At 40.0% G+C, this 14213-nt stretch overlaps 1 protein-coding gene across 2 annotated transcripts in view; it reads right to left on the bottom strand.

Moving 5' to 3' along the window:
- Nucleotides 1–14213, bottom strand: part of SLC9A9 (solute carrier family 9 member A9) — a 180597-nt gene that overhangs the window by 143002 nt on the left and 23382 nt on the right. The gene's annotated exons all lie outside the window — the stretch shown is intronic.

Raw genomic sequence — 14213 nt, 5'->3', positions numbered from 1 at the left:
AGCAGGAAAAGAGAAAAACAGTAATGTAATGAAATACATGAGAATTCAGAATTTTCTAGATTATGCAAGTCTGGCACTTACAAAGTACCTCATCTCTAAAAAATGCTACATAGAATGCTGTCATTACACAGTAGAGGAGACACCAAATAAATATTTGACTTGCTGAAGTAAGAATCTTCTGGGAAACTGAACTTTTAACTACGGTAATTTCCAGTATGAACTGGCAAGTAAACCACACAAAATCTCAGCACAACAATACAAAAAACCTCTTTAAACTGACAAAACTAACAAAAGTAAATAACAGACACTGAAGAACCAGAACAAAAACTCTTCAAGGTTTTAATTATTCTGAACATTGGGTTGTCTTTATATTTTTGAAGCTGGGCTGAATTTTGAAGCTTGTTGGTGTCAAAAAGTGGGGGGGGAAGGGTCTCCATTTGTAAAGGGTCCATTTCTTTTACTACCACAGTTCTGCTATGCATTGAGGAAAGGAGTTTGGAAAGCACACTGGCTGTCTGTGTACTGCTGGCAGGTTCCAGTGAGTTTGTTTATAAAGCTGCTCTCTAGGAAAGCTTCTCGGACATTCTTGAACTAGCTGCTGTTTACATGTAGAGGGGAAAAAGGAGAGCCATCTCCTAAGGCTTTTACAGAGTAATTACTACACACAAAACTTTCTAAATGCTCAGGAAGAGCTTTAGATGCAGCTCAACAGAGGCTTATTTTTTTGCAGGAGTTTCCTTTAGCAGCATCTGGTTTTAAGGGATCTGAAAAGAGACAGTGAAATTGCTTTGGGGGTTTTTAGGAAGCTTGTCAGAAAGCTCTAAATAGCAAAACCTCTCTTCAGCATAATGCTAGTAGAAGAGAGAGAATTTGTAGTTTTAGAGTGGAGAAAGTGGGGTATGTCTGATGCAGAACAGGGAGGCTGCAGGAAAGGTGCAAAGGACAGAAGCATTTTAAGTAGTCACAAACACTGGGAAGGGAAAAGTTACCAGAGTCTTCAAGACAGGAAGGCTGAATGCCTGGCAAGAGTTTTAGTCCTATGGGTGGCTGAGAAAGGCCATGTTACACGTAGTAAGCAGCACACCTGACACGTAATCATACAGCAAAAGGCAACCATACTCCCAAAGTCCTAAAGGCACCTGGTAAAAACCAGCCCGAGACCAGCACTCCTGGGAATGTGAGACAGCAGGGGTGTCCAAAAGACCTGTTGAGAGTGGCTGTATATGCATGAACAGTGCAGAAAGGGGGACAAGGTGACAGTGCATAAGGTACCTTAGGTACATGTGAGATGAGACAAATACAAATCAAAATAAATTCTTCAAATCTCTTGTGGTAAAAATGTGCCCCCATAGTGTAGTCAGGTAAGAAATCTGTGCTGATCTTTGTCTCCTAAAAATCCCAGCCACATCTTCAGCTTGTAGGACCTGGCATCGCAGTGCCCATCCCTCTGCAATAGAGCAAACTGAAAAAATTATGGCAATAAATATATATTGCCAGGTTGGTTTATAGGATACTGCTTTGAAAAGTAACTGCATGCTCTCATGCTAACTAAACTGGGAAAAGCTACCAGTTCTAAAAGACTCTACTCTTAAATTAAAGCTGTAGGGGACATAAAGAGAATGTAACAGAACCTGCTAAGTGAAGATACACAGTGCACACACACATGCCCTGTATCCTCAACACAGACAGCCCCATCTGCCTGATGATTTTATCTGCAGTTGTATTTTCTTCAGCTTTGTTATTCATTGCATTATCACTGCTGAATCTCACTATGGGTCTTTATTGTGTTAAAGGTTTTAAAAGCATAATTCCAGATTTAAAGTGTTTGTGCAGTTATGCTGTGTAGCATAGAAAATACTTGTAATTTAAGTCTTTCTTGCCAAATATGTTTTCTAGGCTGCAGAGAATCTTTTATCTCATAGTCTAACTCCCTAAAGAATCTTACCCTATCTAGACATGATTATCTTGTAGCTTGAAGCCAGTTGAACATAGCTCCAGATTGTAATCATACAAGTAAAAGGTGAAAAAAATTTCTTCCTTCACATTTCTTCTTTTTCACAAGGAATAATGATATTAATAAGCCAACAATAGGAAAAGTAGATTATTTTATTCTTGCTTGTATATGAAATAACAGTGATTGACTGATACCATAATAGAAATAAAGAAGTTACTTGTCAGAATTTAAAATATATGCTGAAAAAAATAGTAGAGATGAAAATTAAAAACTCATTCCTTTATTTTGATTTTTCTATTTCTACCATACCAATATATTTCCATAACTTTTTCCATACAATAGAATTCTTCACATCAAATGTTCTGGCTGTAGTGATCCGTTATTTCAAATTGCTCTATGTGCTACTACTTCCTTCTTTTAGTCATCTTTTAAATTAGTTTTGTCACTAGAACGGGTACAATCTTGGGCATTTCTCCAAAAAATCATTTTCTTACTAATCAAAGCAGGAGAAAACCTCACTGAAGTGTGTTAGATAACAATAAAGCAATAGTAGCATTACCTAAAGTTATTCTGTATAAATCACACAAGAAGAAAACCCCTCTGGCTATAGAAATAACAGAGATCAGAAAAGAACCTGACTTTACAAATTCACTGCATCCTCTGTTACCTGGGCACAGTGACTCTCCAACAGCTGAGCATTAGAACTGCACAGCTTTAGCTCTCACAAAGCTTTAGCATCACCAGATCTGACAAACAGCTCCAGTGAGCCCTGCTGTGCTCTGGGGAGGTGCAAAGGGCCTTTGCTGGGCTTTTCCCAATGGGCAGTGCAAAAGATCTTCCATCGAGATTTTATTAGTCACAGATCATCTTCTGTTTGCTTCTTACATCAGAAGCTGGGATGGGAAGACTAAATGGAGAGAAACACACTCTGCACCTCAGAGACAGGGAAAGAAAGGCTGCGTTTTAGTAACCATGGCTCTGTAGGTAGCTTGGCTCCTCAGACAGTCCTGTGCTACTGGAGGTTTGGGAAAGTGAAGGCTGTTCAGAGGTGTTCAATCAAGCAAACAGGTATTGAAAGTAAATAAAAAATGCAGCCCAGGTTTCTATATCAGTCAATTTGGGGGCGACTGGTAATTGAAAAAGTGAAGAAATCTGAGAGAGGCTTCAAAATTGCAGGGCTGTCATGCCCTGTTGTTTCATTTAAGGGAAGACCAACAATATTTGTGTTTGATGCTTTAGGACTGGCTTGAACGAGACTATGCAGAAGGCCTCAGTGTCTGAGCCTTTGCTTAATTAAAAATATCTCCTATGGATTTTTCCTCATGAAAGTAAAGAATATAGTCCTCTGTAGTACATTCAACCATGGGAAATATCTATTGAAATATAGAGATGCTTTCCTTTAAAATGCAAAAAACCCATTTTGCCCAGGTTCAAAATTTCAAGACACAATTGTAGATTTTGCTGGTAAATACTAACAGTGTAGCGAAAGTAAGGAGTGAATAAAAGGGGGTAAGGTGTGAACATAGATGAGATGAAAAGTTAGTTGAGGTCACCAATCTTTGCTGGAATCTGTCAATAAATGGTATTTCATGGTTTGGATTTTTTTTTTAAATCTCTTATCTCTTTTTTCTGACTGACTTTCAAAGAGGTCTTACTGTATTAGAGTTTTACAACAGTTTGCATCACAGACATACAAATCTATTCACCACCACTCACAACTGCACCAGATAATTTAATGTATTTTTAATATTTCTCTAATGAGTATAACACAGCTTCAGGATCCCTGATCTCCACTTAAATTAGAGCCATTACACATCATATACCTAACAACAGGAACCTCTGCAATGAAAAACCTGCACTTGATCTTTGAGTGCTGAGTAAAATGTAATAATTGCTTGGGTAAATGAGCCATGAAAAAAAGTCAACTGTACTGTGTCCAAATCATAGTGCCACTTAATATTTTATTGCACTACACAAATTTAAACATTACCTCAAGATTTATTTTACTCAGTGTTAAAAATTGAGAGAACCTCAAAGAGATAATGAATTACTGACAGTCTTACACATATATTTTGAGACAGACATCCTCATGACAGTAAAAATAAATCTAGAGAAATCAAACATAAGATTTTTCAGATACAATAATGAAAATTATTTTAGAAATTCCAAAATCACTGTTTTGCAGAAGATGGTGGAATTCTAAGGAAAATATTAGTGACACCAAGGGACTTTCATTATGAAAAAAAAGGACTGAAAATACCCCGTTTACAGAGAGAAAATAAGACAGTGATTGTATTATCTACAGGAGTTAAAACCAATGTAATTAAATGTCAATAACTCAGAGTTCTCAGATTACACAACTGTTGTCTCATCCTGAACTAACACACAGAGTCAGTCAGGGGTCGGGTAAATTGGGTTCACTGGTTAATTGGCTCATTCAGTCAGTCAGCAATGAATTCACTTCACCAATGAAATACTTCAATGATTATCATAATTCTAGCAATCTTAACCTGCAAGGTTCTTTCTTTACCAACAAGAAGTCAGTATTCTGAAAAATTTAGTCTTGTCTAAATATTTAGACATTATGAGCTGTTGCAGCTCGTAAAATTGCCTCCAATACGAGAAGTTTGTCTCTAGTTCTCAGCTGAGTGGATGCTTTGTATTCTGAAAAGCTGAGACCCCTAATCCTATCCCATTATCAATATAAATGTCTGACTTTAATATTAAAGACTCTGCTAAATCCATGGCTTTAGCCACATCTGATAGCATTAAGTGTGACAGATTAGCTATGGACCCAGAACAAAACTTTGTATCTCTTTTCTTCACCTTTGAAGGTTCAAATGTGCCAGCATTTAATATCACTGTGTATCACCTTATTATTATATTGACAGAGGGATATATGAGGATAATTTTTTCTTTTCAACCTCAAGAACGTTCCGTGTGTCAAAAAAAACTTCTCTATGAGTTTTCTTCAGAACTCCATATGACAGAAAAATCCTACTTTCAGAAATAGTTTCCAGGACAGTCAAGAATGTTAGTATAAAAGACCTGTCTGTGGAAAGTCCTCAAACCTCTCAGATCTGAGTGATTAAAGGAAAAAAACAAGTCTGATTCAGCAGAAATTCAGAAGAAAAGTATTTTGAGTCAAGGAAATTAGAGCCAATAATGATTTTAATTCCCTCTCCAAGTATAGAAACATTGCTGGATCCTAACCTGCTATCAATCTATGTTGAAGAGAGACTCATGCTTCTGGTTATTATTCATGCTGAACTAATTAATGAATAATTCAGCTATTCTCTAAATTTCAGAATGAACTCCTCCAAAGATTCTGAAACAGCAACACTTTTGCCCCACATTTGAAAATACCAAGTAAATATTTAATTTAACATAGAAAACAAGAAAATCTTTTCATTTAGTATTTCATATCAAAATACATAAACCTCATGATCTCATTTGCAAGGAACTGCCACAGTAGGTTTTCACTGGAGCACCTGATGTTCCCTTTAAATGAACTTGTATTATCATTAAAAGGTAATTATGATCAGTTTGTGATTTCAGAATAATGTAAATGAGATTAGGGAATAACCTGCTGTAAAATAGGGCATGAATTGAACTATAAAGAAACATGTTTGAAACAGTTTAACATTTTTATTGGATTAGCTCAGTCAAAGAGTGGTACAAATAGCTCAAGAACAAAGAAAAGAGGAATTCATACCTGCACTATAAATGAAGATTGCCAGGTACCCTCAATAGATATTTAAGTTAGTGCAGTTTTCAAATGTAAAATGTATTGTTTGATGAAAAAGTTAATTGTGTTTAGGACAGACAGGGATATTGCCAAGGCTTGAGAGTTTCCAGGTGCTTACCTGGGTTTGGTTCAGTCTCCCTTAGAAAGAAGGGGCACTTTAGAATATCAACCAGCTTTAAAATACCAAACTTCCACATTTCTAAACTAGGGTGTGGTTACCTCTCGGGATATGGATCAGTCTTGTGCCTTAGTAATTGAAATCCAAAATTTAGACCTCTGGAAGTGTGAGAATTCCTCTAAGTGTATAGACAGGAAAAGAAACACATCCAAACTTTAACAAACATTTTAAGTTTGGGTTTGCTTTTAAACAGAATCCTTCCTCCAATGAACAAAGATGGAGGAGAATGATAAAATTTCTTGTGTCCAGGCTAGCTCCTGTTTCTAGGGATTAAGAGCATTAATGTGCAATGATGCTCATTGGGGTTTTTGTTGGAAAAGAAGTAAAAATTAACTGATGGACAGGCATGCAGATAGGCCTAAAGTGACATGAAACTACTGTCTTTCAGAAATAGGAACATTCCAAGCCAAGAAATAACTTCTCAGGGTGAAAGTATTTGTGGTGATATGATTCAGAATGAATCAGAAGGACATGCTTTGAAACATTTAACTTCTGGCAAGCAGGTTATCCCCTGCTTATACAGTTATCCTTAACTGGTGTGCTATTTAGAAATGGTTTTTAAAACATTAAATATAGCAGCAGGGTCCCTGAGAAGCCCCCTATTGTGCTACTGTATTTTTATTTTAAAACCCTCTGATTTAATATGTTTGTGGCTTCTGAAGTTGTAAGAATGAGTTTGACAAGTATCATTGTCCTATAGAGGAGGAGTCTGCTGTCTTGTGGGAGCTGCATCTTCCCCACCAGACTATGCTCCTGGATCCCACAGATTCAGTGCCAGTAGAACACAAATACTTCAGTCAGCTCCTTCACACAGTGGTGTTGCTTCTTCTCCATAGTACACAGCCATTTCTTCGTTGTAGTTTTGTTATTTTTATATCAAAGTGCATCAAGTATGTATCTGTTCTTTAATTATGGCTAATTATGATAATAAGAATGATGTGCAGAACATTTGACTTTCTCCTCGCTGATGCCTCAAAACGTCTATGGCAAAGACCTGTGCAGCACTGTTAATGGGGGAAGAGTGAATTTGGGCAACAAGATGGAAGTACGACAACTTATGCTTCTATGTTTCTATATTCCAGTCCCTGCTGCTTAGGCAGCCTCAGGCTTTATGGCAGTGACTGGCCTAAAATTTGGTCCCAAAAATTTCTGCCACATTTGTTGCCAAAAATACCTACCTTCAGCCTCAAGAGGTGCAGCATTTTCACAGTAAATACCTTGGGGCAAAGACTCCTAATAACCAAACACATGGAATGTTAGGCAATTGCTGTTTGTGGAGAGTGTGAGGGGTGGACAAGAGAAGTCATTCCCTAATCCTCTGCTTTTAGGTATGTTCCAAGCAACTGGACAAGTTCAAGGTAGTGAATGACAATGCCAATGCCAACATCCTGTCCCTGCTACTGAGTTCTAGATATTCAGAGTGCAAGCTGCTTTCTGTCAGATCTGGACATATAAGGGGGATCCTCACAGGCTTTAACCATGTAAAAAGCCCCATGTAGAATTCTTTTTTTCCCTTCTTTTACTATAGTTCACACTGCACAAAGCCCACCCACACAGCAGCACGCGTATGTTCTGTGGCTTTATCCTGTATTCATGCTCCTCACTGACAACAGCCAAGGACAGATCCCATTTAAGCTTAGGAATTGTCAAAAAATTTGGTTAGCTATTGCTAGCAGAAGGCAGTAGGTGGAAGTTATTTCTTATTCCTTCTGGGGTTTAGGATATAAACCTATAGGATTCTGTAGGATATATGATGCAACCTCTAGCATAAATATACAGATGTGTCAAGATCTGCTTCACTCCCTGTCTAGGTTTTCATTTCCTTTCCCCTGAAGGCAGAATGACCTTCTAAGTAAATGTATTTTATTTTTCTAGCACTGGGATCTGATAAGGAGACTTACACAGGCATAAGTTGGGTGTATAAAAGAAAGTTTTCCCACAGCATTCCTGAACAGTTTGTGAAAGTACCATCTCTAGGACAGACTGATTTGGTGCATCTCAGGGAGGTCACTTCTCTAACTAACGAGTGCACATGCCCAGTTACAGGACATGCTGTTCCCATTACAGGGTCTTTCATGATTGTTGTGTCTTGTTTAACGAAGTTTCCCATTCCACAGGATGAGATTTGACAGTCTTTAAACCCAAAGCTACTGCTGTAGCTTTTAGTTGAAATGATTAAGTGGAAAATTGCCTTAAATGTTTCCTGGGTGAGGCAAAAGAATAATTAAATTCATGAAATGGAAATGCAGTTGTGAGGTGCTGGCTGCTTTCTCATGGAAAATTTACTTTGTAAATACATGAAAAATGAATAATTTTGATGAGAAAAGATTGAGATATTTATATAAATTATTTTGACTTTGGAACAGCTCTAACATAGTGACAGTGGATTACAGGAGATAAAATTCTTAAATGTGTATGTAAAACCATCATGGGACAAATGATTTTTGTCTGACTCACGTGCATATCAAATTAAATAGAAACATTTCTGTGCTGAGTGATTGAAACAGAGCAGCTATATCAGTCCTGAGAACTGCATACTAAGCTTAAACTGTCCTTAAACTTTCAGGGTTTGTGAAGGTAGAACAAAACTACTGATTAGTAGAAAAGCAGGTGCAACTCATTGGGATTCAGGGTAAATATCCAAATATGTGTCACACTGTGCAGCTACGTTTGCATCAGGATGTAGCAGTAGCTCGATAGTGCTTATCACTCTGATAAAGCATGCAGAACAGGGAATGAGAAACAGCCTACAGCCAAAACTGCTGGGGAAGTCTGGGTGAGGAAAATGCAATGTAATTATCATGGCTAAGGCTTGCATGGACATTGGGGTAAATGTTACTATTCCTACAAAAGTGTGTAAGGGGATCTTTACATGCCCGTTATTTAGGGGTTTACCATTCTAGAAACACAAACACCTTTGCTTGTTATGCTGGGCAGGGTTCTGTTAGAGGCTCAGTTACTGAACACTGACAGACGCTGCTGTATTGTTTCCTACACACCAGTGCTGGCTTCAGAAATTCTCACACAGCCCTCTAGTGATGTGGGCGAGGACATGGGTGAAGTGGCTTTGCAGTAATGCACTGCAATCAGACATAGATTTGACAAGAGGCTGGAAAATATTTTTCCAGCAATAGGACTGATTAGGCATTCACATCTAGAGCTGAAGCACTTTGGAAATGCAAATAGATTTGTTCTCTATAATGGCAGCAATTACTGCTTTGCTTCATCCTATAGCTGGATCAAAGCAGAGAGAAAAGGACTGACATTTCTGCACACTAGAATTGCTCCTTCATTCTTCCCATGCTTCCAGGTTTTTAGGTGTACTGGACAAAACACCCAAGAATGAACTGCAAAGTAGCCTTTCAGGGGTGGAATAATGAGCTCTACAGTCTAATAGCCCTTTTACTGGTCTAATTTCTGTGCCTCCATGATCTACGTCTTCATTTCATCACTTTAAAGATCAGAGAAAGATTATATTCTTAAATGAGCAAGACTGAAGTACATTCCCTCATTGGGAGGACACCAACATCACTAAGCATTCTTACTATGAGCTACAGTCACTTTTGGGATTGATTTTATAGAGCAGCTGTAGCCAAATTCGTTTAACACTCTATTGGGTTTGGTGGTGGGGTTTTGGTAGTGAAGGGGGCTAAAGGGGTGGCTTAAAGGGGTGTGAGAAGCTGCTGGAAGCTTCTCCTGTGTCTGATGGAGCCAATGCCAATAGGCTCTTGAGACAGACCTGCTGCTGGCTGAGGCTGAGCCCATTGGCAGCGGTGGCAGCATCTCTGGGATGAGCTATTTCAGTAGGGGCATAAAACCTGCACAGATGGAGACAGGAGTGAGGATATGTGAGAGAAACAGCCCTGCAGACAGCAGGGTCAAGGAAAGAGGGGCAGGAGATGCTCCAGGCGCTGGAGCTGAGATTCCCCTGCAGCCCATAGTGAGGCAGCTGTGCCCCTGCAGCCCATGGAAGTTCATGGGGGAGCAGAGATCCACCTGCAGTCCCTGGAAGACCCCATGGCAGAGCAGGTAGATGTGCCTGAAGGAGGCTGTGACCCCATGGGAAGCTTGTGCTGGAGCAGGGGAAGAGTCTGAGGAATCCTCCCCCGAGGGGGAAGGAGCAGCAGAGACAAGGTGTGATGAACTGACCACCACCCCCATTCCCTGTCCCCCTGTGCAGCCATAGGGAGGAGGGAGTGAATGTGTGACTGGTTAAGCTGGGGAAAAAGAGAAGGGATTTTTTTAAGATTTGTATTTATTTCTCAGTATCCTACTCTGATTTGATTGGTAATAAGTTAAACTAATTTCCTCAAGCTGTGTCTCTTTTGCCCATGAAAGTCACTGGTGAGTGATCTCTCCCCGCCCTTATCTCGACCCAAGAGCTTTTCACTGTATTTTCTCTCCCCTGTCCAGCTGAGGAGGGCAGTGACAGAGCTTTGGTGGGTCAGCAGGGTCAGCCTGACACAAGAACAGTTTAACAGAGTGTCTATTTAGATCTCACTGTAAGCTGTAAGTTGCAGAAATATTTTTTTTCCCCTTTAATCTCATATGGACAAATGATTACTCAAAATGGTTGCCAGCAGCAGTTTTTTTCTGTAGGTTGAACCTCAGTTCATCAGATACTGCTCATGTCAAATTAGAGAAGTCCTTAAATCAGGCCAGGCCTTCACAGATGGAAAAAAAATTGTGACTATTCACAAAACTTAAGAGTGCTTCAGAAATAAGTAAGCATTGTTTTAGGCTGCCTGTTGGTATAGCTCCAGGTAATTAAGTTAGTAAGTATTTCTGGAATTTCTTGACAAAACTTTAACAATTGGTCTTAAAATCTCTCCTTCCTTCAGTTCAGAATTCTTGCTGTGTTAACTTTGTATTATACTTTTCATATTATGTCTTAGGGGTTTTTAATACACACAGCCTTTTTTTTTTTCACGGCAATCTCTTGTGTACAAAATCACTGTTCTCTGGGAGCACTGACAGAGATGTTACAGATTTACTCACATCCCCAAACTGGAGGCACCACTCACTTAGGCTGAACAAGGGGACAAGGATGCTGATGTTTGCTCTGGTACCTGAGTGAGCACAGCAGAGCTGGCTGCAGCTGAGCAGCAGCACCAGAACCAGAGGTCAGGGGACACATCTGGATTCCACACGCAGGCTGAGGGAGCCCCAGGGTGGGCAGTGCCTGTGGGATCCTGGCCTGGCTGTGGAACCCAGGCTGGGGGAAGCCCCCAGCACACTGAGCCTGTATTTGCCACCTTCTATTTGGGGTGAGACACGGCATCCATGGATAGGCAGGATCCTGCACCAAAGCTTCAGTCCCAGATGCCAGTCTGTCACCACCCCGCAGAGTACGGCTTGAACCAGCCTAAAGTGTCCCCTAGGATGGATTATTCCCAATTTTCCTGCTGTTCCCCATCTTGTTGCAGCTTGAGCCTGAAGAATACCTGTGCCTTGTTTGTCCTAGAACAACTGTTTGTAGCTGCTTTTGCTGATTGAAAATATCCAATCTCAAATTAATTTCAGAGAGTGTTAGAACTTCTGAAGGATAAAAAACTGGTCCAGGGGCTCCATTTACATTCACTGAAGCTTGAGTCTATTCGGTGGCATAGAAAGCAGAACTGCCTGCAACACCTTGCCAGGAGAAAAAGCACAGATGAAAGGAGGAATCACAGCACTAAGGATTTTACATTTCCATTGCACTTTGATGTTCAGCTCTCGCTCCCCTCCCTCCCCGAAGCAAGCTAATGCCACTGTGTGTGACTACACCCTTCTGAGTACTTGCATCTGCCTCCAGGCATTCTCCTCCTAGTCTTCCTTGCTACATTCGAAAGATCATCTGCCTCCCCAGCATCTGTTCGTGAGTGATGATGATCAATGCTAAAGGGAGAGCAAGGGCATCCCAATGGCAATTTTGTCAACTGGAAATCATACATGAGGCTTTCAAAACGGGCCAGCAAGAGGAAATTAAGAATGGGTTAGACTATAATGATCAAACAGATCAAAGAAGTGTGAGAAAGCAACTCAGACATCTTTTTAGAGGCAGAAAACCCTGCAGGAAAGGAAGTATGAAGGCACATATACCTCAGCACAGCATCTTGGCACTGCAGTGTTACACATTCCCTTGAGATAGCACGGCTTACATAGTATCACTGTGGCAAGAAGAAAGTATTCCAGCAGGGATATTTGCTGAATAATATAGCAGTGTTTCTATCCCCAACATGTTAAAAAGCTAGAAAAAGATAAATAATAAGTCCTTAAACAAGATCTTTATTAAATTACATAGTTTGTATTCTTTGGATTGTTCAGTTTTTAGTTTGCATCTGGATCATGTTTCCCAGTTTTTTTGTCATAATGAGGCCCTAAAAAAAAATTCAATATGATGTTTTTGTGCAACAAGAGTATCCCCAAGAGTAGCACTATAATTAAAATATCAAAGATAAGGAGGTTTGCAAATAAACCCAGGTTTGATAACACAGAGGTGTGGCACTGCTCTGAAATGTGTTGCCAGGCTTCAGCCATCTGTCCTGGCTGTTGTGGAACGTTTTTGTCCTTGTAACACAATGGGGCTGGTTGTTGAAAAGTCGTATGTAGGCAGCTTGAATAATTAATTCTTTCAAAGCAGAAGCCACACAGGGGCCAGTAATGAACAGAGGAAGAACACAGAGGAGAAAATTTTTGAACAGTATGGCTGCAGACACCTTGTTTACAGCCCATGACAAGCTAACCTCAAGGTGGGGCATTTTTTTCTCCTTGGCAGAAAAGCCCTCCGGAGACTCTGTAATCAGGGAGAATATTATCTGAGAAGCTTTGTGGAACTGTTTGTCCTTCATGGAGCATTTGTGGGCAATTATTGGGAAATGTATTAAACTCCTACCAGTGCTCTACTGAAGTGGAAGGAGTCTGCTTGGATGCTCCGCAGCTCCCAGGTCAGCTTAATGGAAGAACAGACTGGTTTAAAGAATCTACGACAAAAACTGTGGCACAGTGGAGAGATAATGATGTTTCTTGACTACATGCATCACCACATGCTGTCAGCCAGACTGTGGTGTGAGGGACATCGAGGCAGTGCTTGGGGATGCTTGTGACAGACGGATTCCTAATTATATAAATTTGTCTTAGTGGAGCACCTGAACAGGATCCCCTCCTGCCTGCCTGAGAACAACTGCTATTGCCCTACAGTAATGTTAGTGCATTTAAGTCAGTCACTATGCTGTTGATAGATAATTCTGTTTTACAAGTAACAAAAAATATACTTATATATGTGTGTATATATATATGTATGTATGTACGTCATCCTTGCATATAGAATTATAAGTTATCTAGAACATCCACACCACTAAAGAGACAGTTTTGTGGGGAAAAGAAGCTACTTTATGTTACTGTATGTGTCTTAGCTCACTGGGAAAATACTACAAAATTTATGTGCTTACAATTATCATTAGATCCTAATTTTTGGCAGGTTTAACTACTACTACCACCTTCTCTTCCTATTTATTTTTAAGTGAGTTGCGAGTTTGTGAATGCACCAGTTTGATGGCCCCAAAGACAGAGAGTGTCTGTTTGCCCATAAAGGCAGTATATTTACAACATTCACTTCCACAAACTGCTCCCGAAAGAGCGCTTCAGTGGCACACTTGAGGGGCTAACAAGAGGATCAGTAATGTAAAACCCCCGTCATGTTGCCAAGATTACTAATGAGGCTGCAATTTGCCAGTGAGAGGTTGCAACTGTAATGGGTTTTGCAGTCTATTCCTTTTTACTAGGAGGGCATTGTAACAACTCCTGCAGGCTTCTGAGTCACTTCCATTCTTCAAAGTGTTCCCACAAATTGTGTAACTTTGTTAGTGATGTCCTTAAATCACTGTGCCACAGCTCCAGTAACTAAGTCCCTACTTAGAAAACTATATGAAAACTTTTAAAAATCATACTGATTATTAACACTGATATTTTTGCAGACTGGACAATAATGTTAGCTAAGAGACTCTCCCTTGTATCCCCAAGACATCCCTAGTTTTCTAATGATGGTTCATCAGAATTGTTTCATTTACTGTGTTATTCAGAACCCCTGGGTAGATCAGTGTTTGAAGAGTGACATGTAAAGGATGAGGCTTATTTAGTAACTTGTAGTAAACCCAGTACAACCCGTGCTCAAAGTCTGAGAAGAGAGAAGCGCGACTCCTGGCTGCTCCAGACTTTGGAAAGTGCTCTGTCACAGGATAAACAAGAGAGCTGGCGCTGGCTCCTCCTGATTTGGAACTGGAGCATATCCTGGATCTGGATCCCCCAGACTAGTCCCCCCAACCCATGTGTCCTGGTGTCCCCAGGACCAGCCT

The sequence above is a fragment of the Corvus brachyrhynchos genome, unplaced genomic scaffold, assembly GCF_000691975.1.
Source record: "Corvus brachyrhynchos isolate BGI_N302 unplaced genomic scaffold, ASM69197v1 scaffold221, whole genome shotgun sequence".
Taxonomy (NCBI): domain Eukaryota; kingdom Metazoa; phylum Chordata; class Aves; order Passeriformes; family Corvidae; genus Corvus; species Corvus brachyrhynchos.
The sequence above is the reverse complement of the archived record's forward strand: the minus strand, read 5'-3'. Positions and strand labels throughout refer to the sequence as shown.